A 10,813-nucleotide genomic window follows, 5' to 3' on the forward strand; every position below is an offset into this window, starting at 1 on the left:
AATTAGTTGGTTGTAATTTTGTGTATAGCAGACATTTCCATATTTATGTTAGCTGCATGTGTGACAGGTCCACCAGTCCTATTCATGATGTAATTTACAAAGTTTTACCTTTCTAAAAAAAATATAAAAAAATAAAGATTTTGTAAAAATGTTCATATTTGATGTTAAACCACAATATTTGTTGTATTATTTGTTCTGTCTTCTGGTGGATTAAACTGAAATTGGAACCAACTTTCTATGGCTTGTTTAAAAAATAACAATGTTTTCGAGATTTCAAAGACCCGGTTCACGAGCAACCCCTGATCCCCTTCGGACGCGGCTGTGCCTAATGGGGAAAGGGGGTGCGCCATGCGGCCGTGCCTTATGGTCAAAGGGGGTGCCTCATGCGGCCGTGTCTAACGGGGAGAGGGGAAATGGAGCCGGTCGGGGGCAACCCAGGCAACATGGAGATGCGGGGAACCGAGCTCAGGTGAGAGCCGAAGAACCCCGCGCAGAGGGAAGGTAGAAGCTTATAGTGTCTGCGCCATCTGTGGCCGCAGAGGGCGCAGTGCCGTGTTGGTTCCTCTGGGAGTCGAGGCAACAGGCAGGGCACTCTGGCATCACCCCAGGTGAGTTTGCACCACACTCATCCAGAGTCCTCTGTTGATCAACCGTTTGTGCCTGTTTGTTTCCCTGAGTTTTCCCCATATTCCCAGCATAAGGCGCTCGTCGATACAGGCGCAGCTGGGAATTTTATTGACAGAGCATTAGCCATTAGGTTAGGGATCCCCATTTTTCCTATAGTTAGACCCTTCCTGGTACGCTCTAGATAGTCAACCATTAGGGTCCGGGCTAATTGGGAAGGTCACCATCTCCTTGGTCATGGTTAGAGGCCACCTTGGCCATGGTTATGCAGGGGAATCATGAGGAGAGAATCAGTCTCTTTCTCATTGACTCACCTGCATTTTCTGTGGTACTAGGCCTTCCCTGGTTAGCTCTGCATACATAACCCTACTATTTCCTGGCAACAGAGGTCTCTCACGGGGTGGTCGCGAGAGTGCTCAGGGAGGTGTGTAGGGGTTTCCGTTGGTGCTACCACGGTGGAATGTCCAGATCAGGTCACCACCGTGCACATCCCCCCAGAATATGCCAATTTGGTTCTCGCCTTCTGTAAAAAGAAGGCGACTCAATTACCACCTCATCGACGGGGGGATTGTGCAATAAATCTCCTGGCAGACGCTGTGCTTCCCAGGAGTCGTGTATCCCCTGTCGCAAGCAGAGATGGTGGCTATGGATACATATGTCTCTGAATCCCTGCGTCAGGGGTACATTCGGCCCTCTACTTCACCTGCCTCCTCGAGTTTCTTTTTTGTGAAGAAGAAGGATGGAGGTTTACGCCTGTACATTAACTATCGACGTCTCAATCAAATCACGGTGGGGTACAGTTACCCGCTACCTCTTATCGCTACGGCGATTGAGTCAATGCATGGGGCGTGCTTCTTCACGAAACTGGATCTCAGGAGTGAGTATAACCTGGTGCGTATCTGGGAGGGAGACGAGTGGAAGACAGCGTTCAGTGCCACCACAGGGCATTATGAGTACCTCGTCACGGGTTGAAGAATATTCTATCAGTTTTCCAATCCTTTGTAGACGAGATTTTCAGGGACCTGCACGGGCAGGGTGTAGTGGTGTATATCGATGACATTCTGATTTATTCCGCTACATGCGCCGAGCATGTGTCCTTGGTGGGCAAGGTACTTGGACGACTGTTGGAGCATGACCTGTATGTCAAGGCTGAGAAATGCCTGTTCTTTCAGCAGGCCGTCTCCTTCCTAGGGTATCACATTTCTACATCAGGGGTGGAGATGGAGAGTGACCGCATTTCAGCCATACGTAATTGGCTGACTCCCACCACGGTAAAGGAGGTGTAGGGATATTTAGGGTTTGCCAATTACTACCGGAGATTTATCTGGGGTTTTGGCCAGGTTGCTGCGCCCATTACCTCATTGCTGAAGGGGGGTACTGTAAGGTTGCAGTGGTTGGCTGAGGCGGACAGGGCCTTTGGGCAGCTAAGAGCTCTGTTTACTTCGGCTCCGGTGGGCAGCGTTGGTGCCCTGGGCCGAGATGGCACAGAACTCGCTTCGCCACTCCTCTACTAACCTCTCCCCCTTTCAGTGTGTATTGGGGTACCGGCCCATCCGGATCCCTCTTTGGCATTCAAATCAAATTTTATTTGTCTCATACACATGGTTAGCAGATGTTAATGCGAGTGTAGCGAAATGCTTGTGCTTCTAGTTCCGACAATGCATTAATAACCAACAAGTAATCTAGCTAACAATTCCAAAACTACTACCTTATAGACACAAGTGTAAGGGGATAAAGAATATGTACATAAAGATATATGAATGAGTGATGGTACAGAGCGGCATAGGCAAGATACAGTAGATGGTATTGAGTGCAGTATATACATATGAGATGAGTATGTAAACAAAGTGGCATAGTTAAAGTGGCTAGTGATACATGTATTACATAAAGATGCAGTAGATGATATAGAGTACAGTATATACGTATACATATGAGATGAATAATGTAGGGTATGTAAACATTATATTAGGTAGCATTGTTTAAAGTGGCTAGTGATATTTTACATAATTTCCCATCAATTCCCATTATTAAAGTGGCTGGAGTTGAGTCAGTGTGTTGGCAGCAGCCACTCAATGTTAGTGGTGGCTGTTTAACAGTCTGATGGCCTTGAGATAGAAGCTGTTTTTCAGTCTCTCGGTCCCAGCTTTGATGCACCTGTACTGACCTCACCTTCTGGATGAGAGCGGGGTGAACAGGCAGTGGCTCGGGTGGTTGATGTCCTTGATGATCTTTATGGCCTTCCTGTGACATCGGGTGGTGTAGGTGTCCTGGAGGGCAGGTAGTTTGCCCCCGGTGATGTATTGTGTAGACCTCACTACCCTCTGGAGAGCCTTACGGTTGTGGGCGGAGCAGTTGCCGTACCAGGCGGTGATACAGCCCAATAGGATGCTCTCGATTGTGCATCTGTAGAAGTTTGTGAGTGCTTTTGGTGACAAGCCGAATTTCTTCAGCCTCCTGAGGTTGAAGAGGCGCTGCTGCGCCTTCTTCACGATGCTGTCTGTATGGGTGGACCAATTCAGTTTGTCTGTGATGTGTACGCCGAGGAACTTAAAACTTACTACCCTCTCTACTACTGTTCCATCGATGTGGATAGGGGGGTGTTCCCTCTTCCCTCTGCAGGAGAGGGCTCAGAACGCACCCTTGTGGGGCCCCAGTGTTGAGGATCAGCGGGGTGGAGATGTTGTTGCCTACCCTCACCACCTGGGGGCGGCCCGTCAGGAAGTCCAGTACCCAGTTGCACAGGGCGGGGTCGAGACCCAGGGTCTCGAGCTTGGAGGGCACTATGGTGTTTAATGCCGAGCTTTAGTCGATGAACAGCATTCTCACATAGGTATTCCTCTTGTCCAGATGGGTTAGGGCAGTGTGGTTGAGATTGCATCGTCTGTGGACCTATTTGGGCGGTAAGCAAATTGGAGTGGGTCTAGGGTGTCAGGTAGGGTGGAGGTGATATGGTTCATAGTGGAGGTGGACGCGTCCGAGGCTGGGATAGGAGCTGTGCTCTCATAGCGCTCGGGCACGCCACCGAAACTCTGCCCCTGTGCTTTATTCTCGAAGAAGCTCAGTCCAGCGGAGTGTAACTATGATGTTGGGGACCCTGGAGTTGTTGGCTTTGGTTAAAGCGTTGAAAGCGTGGAGATATTGGCTTGGGGGGGCTAAACACCCTTTTCCTCATCTGGACTGACCACCGCAACCTGGAGTACAACCGGGCCGCGAGGAGACTGAATCCTCGTCAGGCAAGGTGGGCCATGTTTTTACTCGTTTTGTGTTTACCTTATCCTACAGACCAGGTTCCAGGAATAAGAAGGCAGACTCACAGTCCAGACTTTATGACACAAAGGAGCGGCCCATGGATCAGACTCCCGGCCTCCTGCCTGGTAGCGCCGGTCATGTGGGATCTGGATGCGGACATTGAGCAGGCGTTGCTAACGGAGCCCGCTCCCCTCCAGTGTCCCGTTGGGCGTAAGTACATTCCGTCTGCTGTCCATGACCAGTTGATCTCTTGGGTCCACACATCTGCCTCCTCTGGTCATCTGGGGATCGGTCCTACGGTGCGCTGTCTTACTGGGAAGTACTGGTGGCCCACTTTGGCAAAGGACGTGAGAGTTTGTTTACTCCTGCTCAGTGTGTGCCCAGTGTAAGGCTCCGAGACACCTGCCCAGAGGTAAGTAACATCCCTTAACCGTTCCACAACGACCTTGGTTACATCTGTCAGTGGATTTCTTAACAGATCTTCCTCTCTCACAGGGAAATACCATGATCCTGGTCGTTGTGGATCGTTTTTCTATGTCCTGTCGTCTCCTCCCTCAGCCTGGTCTCCCTACGACCCTACAGACTGCGGAGGCCCTGTTTACACATGTCTTCTAGCACTACGGGGTGCCTGAGGATATAGTGTCGGATCGGGGTCCCCAGTTCACGACGAGAGTTTGGAGGGTGTTCATGGAACGTCTGGGGGTCTCGATCAGCCTTACCTCAGGTTTTCACCCCGAAAGTAATGGGCAGGTAGAGAGAGTCAACCAGGATGTGGGCAGGTTTCTGCGGTCCTATTGCCAGGACCGGCCTGGGGGAGTGGGCAGTGTTCGTGCCCTGGGCCGAGATGGCACAGAACTCGCTTCGTCACTCCTCCACTAACCTCTCCCCCTTTCAGTGTGTATTGGAGTACCAGCCGGTTCTGGCACCGTGGCATCAGGGTCAGACCGATACTCCTGCGGTGGATGACTGGTTTAGGCGCGCAGAGGAACATGGGAGGCCGCTCGTGTCCATCTCCAGCGAGCCGCGTGTCGTCACCACAGTGAGACCCCTGTGTTCGCACCGGAGGACCGGGTCTGGCTCTCGACCCGTAACCTGCCCCTCTGCCTGCCGGAAGCTGGGTCCACGGTTTGTGGGGCCATTTAAAGTCCTGAGGAGGGTGAACGAGGTATGTTACAGATTACAACTTCTCCCTGATTATCGTATTAACCCCTCATTCCATGTGTCTCTCCTCAGGCCGGTGGTGGCTGATCCGCTCCAGGATTCTGAGGTGCGGGAGGTCCCTCCGCCCCCGTTGGACATCGAGGGGGCCCCGGCGTACATCTTTCGTTCCATCCTGGATTCGAGGCGTCGGGTAGGGGGACTTCAGTACCTCGTGGAGTGGGAGGGGTGCGGACCGGAGGAGAGGTATTGGGTTCTGGTTGCAGATATTTTGGATCCTGAACTGCTGCGGGAGTTTCACCATCGGCGTGCCGAGGGAGGCGCACGTCAAAGGGGGGGGGGGGGGTACTGTCACGACTTCCGCCGAAGTTGGCTCCTCTCCTTGTTCGGGCGGCATTCAGCGACCGACGTCACCGGCTTTCTAGCCTTCACTGCTCCATTTTTCATATATCCATTTGTCTTGTTTTCATACACACCTGGTTTGCATTTCCCCAATCAATCTACTTGTATTTAACCCTCTGTTTCCCATCATGTTTTGTGTGTAATTATTTTAATGTTGTGGTTGTTAAGCGCTTTACTTTATTGTTCCGTTTTTTTTGAGCGCGTTTGTTTTCGTTGTGCTCCCGGTTTGGAAATATAATAAAGTGCGCTTTATTTAACCATACTCTGCTCTCCTGCACCTGACTTCACCTTCATACACAGCCTGACAGTCGCTCTAATCACAGTCAGAAGACAGTTGAAGAAACTTGAATAGACTTATGAAAAGGCTCTGTAAGACATACATGTGAAATGGCACCGGAGCAGAAGGCAGACGTTTTAAGTGCCCCCAACCGATTGTGTTTTTTTTTTGTTTATCTGCGTTGTTTTGTAACTTTTAGATTTTTTTACTATTTTTGTGCATAATGTTGCCGCTACCGTCTGACTGAAAATAACTTCTAGACATCAGGACTGTGATTACTCACCACAGACTAGCAGAATCCTTTTTCTTCTTTCACGACTCTGACGAGCCCGAGGCGAAGGATATACAGCTCCCTCGGGAACAGGCCCCGTACCCAGTCATCTGCGTTTAGAGGAGGCGGAGAAAGAGAGGCCGGAGAGCGGGCTGCCTTCTGAGGAGTAGGAGGCGATCAAATAAACCCCCACTCGCCTCAATTCTGCGTGCAAACATGCAATCTTTGGACAATAAATGGATGAGTTATTGAGAAGATTAAACTACTAACGGGACATTAAAAATCTAACATCTTATGCTTCACGGAGTCGTGGCTGAACGACGACAATATCAACATACAGCTGGCTGGTTATACGATGTACCGGCAGGATAGAATAGCGGCTTCTGGTAAGACGAGGGGCAGCGGTCTATGTATTTTTGTAAACAGCTGGTGCATGATATCTAAGGAAGTCTCGAGCTACTGCTTGCTTGAGGTAGAGTTTCTCATGATAAGCTGCATTACCACATTACCTACCGAGAGAGTTTTCATCGATATTCTTTGTAGCTGTTTTACGTACCACCACAGTCAGAGGCTGGCACTAAAATAGCATTGAATGAGCTGTATTCCGCCATATGCAAACAAGAAAATGCTCACCCAGAGGTGGCGCTCCAACTAGCCGGGGACTTTAATGCAGGGAAACTTAAATCAGTTTTACCTCATTTCTATCAACATGTTAAATGTGCAACCAGAGGGAAAAGAACTCTGGACCAACTATACTCCACACACAGAGATGCATACAAAGCTCTCCCTCGCCCTCCATTTGGCAAATCTGACCATAATTCTATCCTCCTGATTCCTGCTTACAAGCAAAAATTAAAGCAGGAAGCACCAGTGACTAGATCAACAAAAGAAGTGGTCAGATGAAGCAGATGTTAAACTACAGGTCTGTTTTGCTATTACAGACTGGAATATGTTCCGGGATTTCTCCAATGGCATTTAGGAGTACAACACATCTGTCATTGGCTTCATCAATAAGTGCATCAATGATGTCGTTCCCACAGTGACTGTATGTACATACCAGAACCAGAAGCCATGGATTACAGTCAGCATCCACAGCCGAGAGCTGCCCAGTGACACCAACCTACCGGACGAGCTACTTCTATGCGCGCGTCGAGGCAAATAACACTGATGCATGAGAGCACCAGCTGTACCGGAAGACTGTGATCGCGCTCTCCGCAGCCGACGTAAGACCTTTAGACAGGTCAACATTCACAAGGCCGCAGGGCCAGACGGATTACCAGGACTTGTACTGCGAGCATGCGTTGACCAACTAGCAAGTGTCTTCACTGACATTTTCAATCTCTCCCTGTCCGTGTCTGTAATACCAACATGTTTTAAGCAGACCACCATTGTCCCTGTACCCAAGAACACTAAGGTAACCTGCCTAAATGATTACTGGCCCGTAGCACTCACGTCTGTAGGCATTAAGTGCTTTGAAAGGCTGGTCATGGCTCACATCAACACCATTATCCCAGAAACCCTAGACCCACTCCAATTTGAATACCGCCCCAACAGATCCACAGATTATGCAATCTCTATTGCACTCCGCACTGCCCTTTCCCACTCCCACACTGCCCTTTCCCTGGACAAAAAAAACACCTATGTGAGAATGCTATTCATTGATGACAGCTCAGTGTTCAACACCATAGGGACTAAACACCTCCCTCTGCAACTGGATCCTGGACTTCCTGACGGGCTGCCCCCAAGTGGTAAGGGTATGTAACAACACATCTGCCATGCTGATCTTCAACACAGGGGACCCTCAGGGGTGCGTGCTCTGTCCCCTCCTGTACTCCCGGTTCACTCATGGCTGCACGGCCAGGCACAACTGCAACACCATCATTAAGTTTGCCGAGGACACAACAGTGGTAGGCCTGATCACCGACAACGATGTGACACCCTATAGGGAGGAGGTCAGTGACCTGGCCGTGTGGTGCCAGGACAACAACCTATCCCTTAACTTGAGCAAGACAAAGGAGATGATTGTGGACTATAGGAAAAAGAGGACCGAGCACGCCCCCATTTTCATTGACAGCGCTGAAGTGGAGCAGGTTGAGAGTTTCAAGTTCCTTGGTGTTCACATCACCAACAAACTAACATGGTCCAAGCACACCAAGACAGTTGTGAAGAGGACACGACAAAACCTATTCCCCCTCAGGAGACTGAAAAAAATTGGAATGGGTCCTCAGATCCTCAAAAGGTTCTACAGCTGCACCATCGAGAGCATCCTGACTTGTTGCATCACTGCCTGGTATGGCAACTATTCGGCCTCTGACCGCAAGGCACTACAGAGGGTAGTGCGAACGGCCCAGTACATCATTGGGGCCAAGCTTCATGCCATCCAGGACTAGCGGAACCCCACGACAACATTCTGCTGAAAAGGCAGTGCGCGAAATTCAACAACAAAAAATCTGAAAAATGTAACTTTCACACATGAACAAATCCAATACAGCAAATGAAAGATAAACATCTTGTTAATCTACCCATCGTGTCTGATTTAAAAAATGCTTTACAGCTAAAGCACAACATATGATTATGTTAGGTCAGAGTCAAGTCACAGTCATTTTCCAGCCAAAGATTGGAGTCACAAAAAGCAGAAATATAGATAAAATTAATCACTAACCTTTAATGATCTTCATCAGATAACACTCATAGGACATCATGTTACACAATACATGTATGTTTTGTTCAATAATGTGAAAATTTATATCCAGAAATCTCAGTTTACATTGGCGCGTTACGTGCAGTAATGTTTTGATTCCAAAACATCCGGTGATTTTGCAGAAATACTCATAATAAACATTGATAAAAGATACAAGTGTTATTCACAGAATTAAAGATAGACTTAAGGACAACAAAGTCAAGGTATTGGAGTGGCCATCACAAAGCCCTGACCTCAATCCTATAGAAAATGTGTGGGTAGAACTGAAAAAGCGTGTGCGAGCAAGGAGGCCTACAAACCTGACTCAGTTACACAAGCTCTGTCAGGAGGAATGGGCCAAAATTCACCCAACTTATTGTGGGTTAGCTTGTGGAAGGCTACCCGAAACATTTGACCCAAGTTAAACAATTTAAAGACAATGCTACCAAATACTAATTGAGTGTATGTAAACTTCTGACCCACTGGGAATGTGATTAAAGAAATAAAAAGCTGAAATAAATCATTCTCTCTACTATTATTCTAACATTTCACATTCTTAAAATAAAGTGGTGATCCTAACTGGCCATAAAACAGGGAATTGTTACTCGGATTAAATGTCAGAAATTGTGATTTGGCTAAGGTGTATGTAAACTTCCAACTTAAACTGTACATGTCAATCTCTCCTGGCTGAAAGTGGAGGAGAGACTGACTTCATCACTACTTGTATTTATGAGAGGTATTGGCATGTTGAATGCACCGAGCTGTCTATCTAAACGACTAGCACACAGCTCGGACACCCATGCATACCCCACAAGACATGCCACAAGAGGTCTCTTCACAGTCCCCAAGTCCAGAACAGAATATGGGAGGCATAGAGCCATGACTACATGGAACTCTATTCCACATCAAGTAACTGACGCAAGCAGTAAAATTAGATTTAAAAAACAGATTAAAAAAACACACAGCGGTGGCTGTGAAGCAACACAAACATTGGCACAGACACATGCATACACACACACACATACGCAGTATACATACACATGGATTTAGTACTGTAGATATGTGGTAGTGGGAGAGTAGACCTGAGGGCACACATTGTAATGTTTTAAAATGGTATAAACTGCCTTAATTTTGCTGGACCCCAGGAAGAGTAATGGGGTCCATAATAAATACAAAATACAAATACTTGAACTCTGTGAAGCATTTATTTGGGCTGCAATTTCTGAGGCTGGTAACTCTAATGAACTTATCCTCTGCAGCAGAGGTAACTCTGGGTCTTCCTTTCCTGTGGTGGTCCTCATGAGAGCTAGTTTCATCATAGCGCTTGATGGTTTTTGCGACTGCACTTGAAGAAACTTTCAAAGTTCTTGAAATGTTCCGGATTGACTGACCTTCATGTCTTAAAATAATGGTGGACTGTTGTTTCCCTTTTCTTCGCTGGTCATGGCAGAACACTGACATTCCTGTTTTGCAAAAAATCACATACAGAACGAGCAGTATGGCTGGTGGCATTGTCATGACAGGATGAGCCTGCAGGAAGGGTACCACATGAGGGAGGAGGATGTCTTCCCTGTAAGATTGCCTGCATTGACAACAAGCTCAGTCCGATGATGCTGTGACACACCACCCCAGACTATAACGGACCCTCCACCTCCAAATCAATCCCGCTCCAGAGTACAGGCCTCGGTGTAACGCTCATTCCTTCGACGATAGACGGAGTCTGACCATCACCCCTGGTGAGACAAAACCGCAACTCGTCAGTGAAGAGCACTTTTTGCCAGTCCTGTCTGGTCCAGCGACGGTGGATTTGTGCCAAACAGGCGACATTGTTGCCGGTAATGTCTGGTGAGGACCTGCCTTACAACAGGCCTACAAGCCCTAAGCCTATTGCGGCCTCTCTCCGCCTATTGCGGAGTCTTGAGCACTGATGGAGGGATTGTGCGTTCCTGGTGTAACTTGGGCAGTTGTTGTTGCCATCCTGTACCTGTCCCGCAGGTGTGATGTTCGGATGTACCGATCCTGTGCAGGTATTGTTACACGTGGTCTGCCACTGTGAGGACGATCAGCTGTCCGTCTTGTCTCCCTGTAGCGCTGTCTTAGGTGTCTCAAAGTACGGACATTGCAATTTATGCCTCCTTGCAGCATGCCTAAG

The sequence above is a fragment of the Oncorhynchus nerka genome, linkage group LG3 (assembly GCF_034236695.1).
Source record: "Oncorhynchus nerka isolate Pitt River linkage group LG3, Oner_Uvic_2.0, whole genome shotgun sequence".
Classification (NCBI taxonomy): domain Eukaryota; kingdom Metazoa; phylum Chordata; class Actinopteri; order Salmoniformes; family Salmonidae; genus Oncorhynchus; species Oncorhynchus nerka.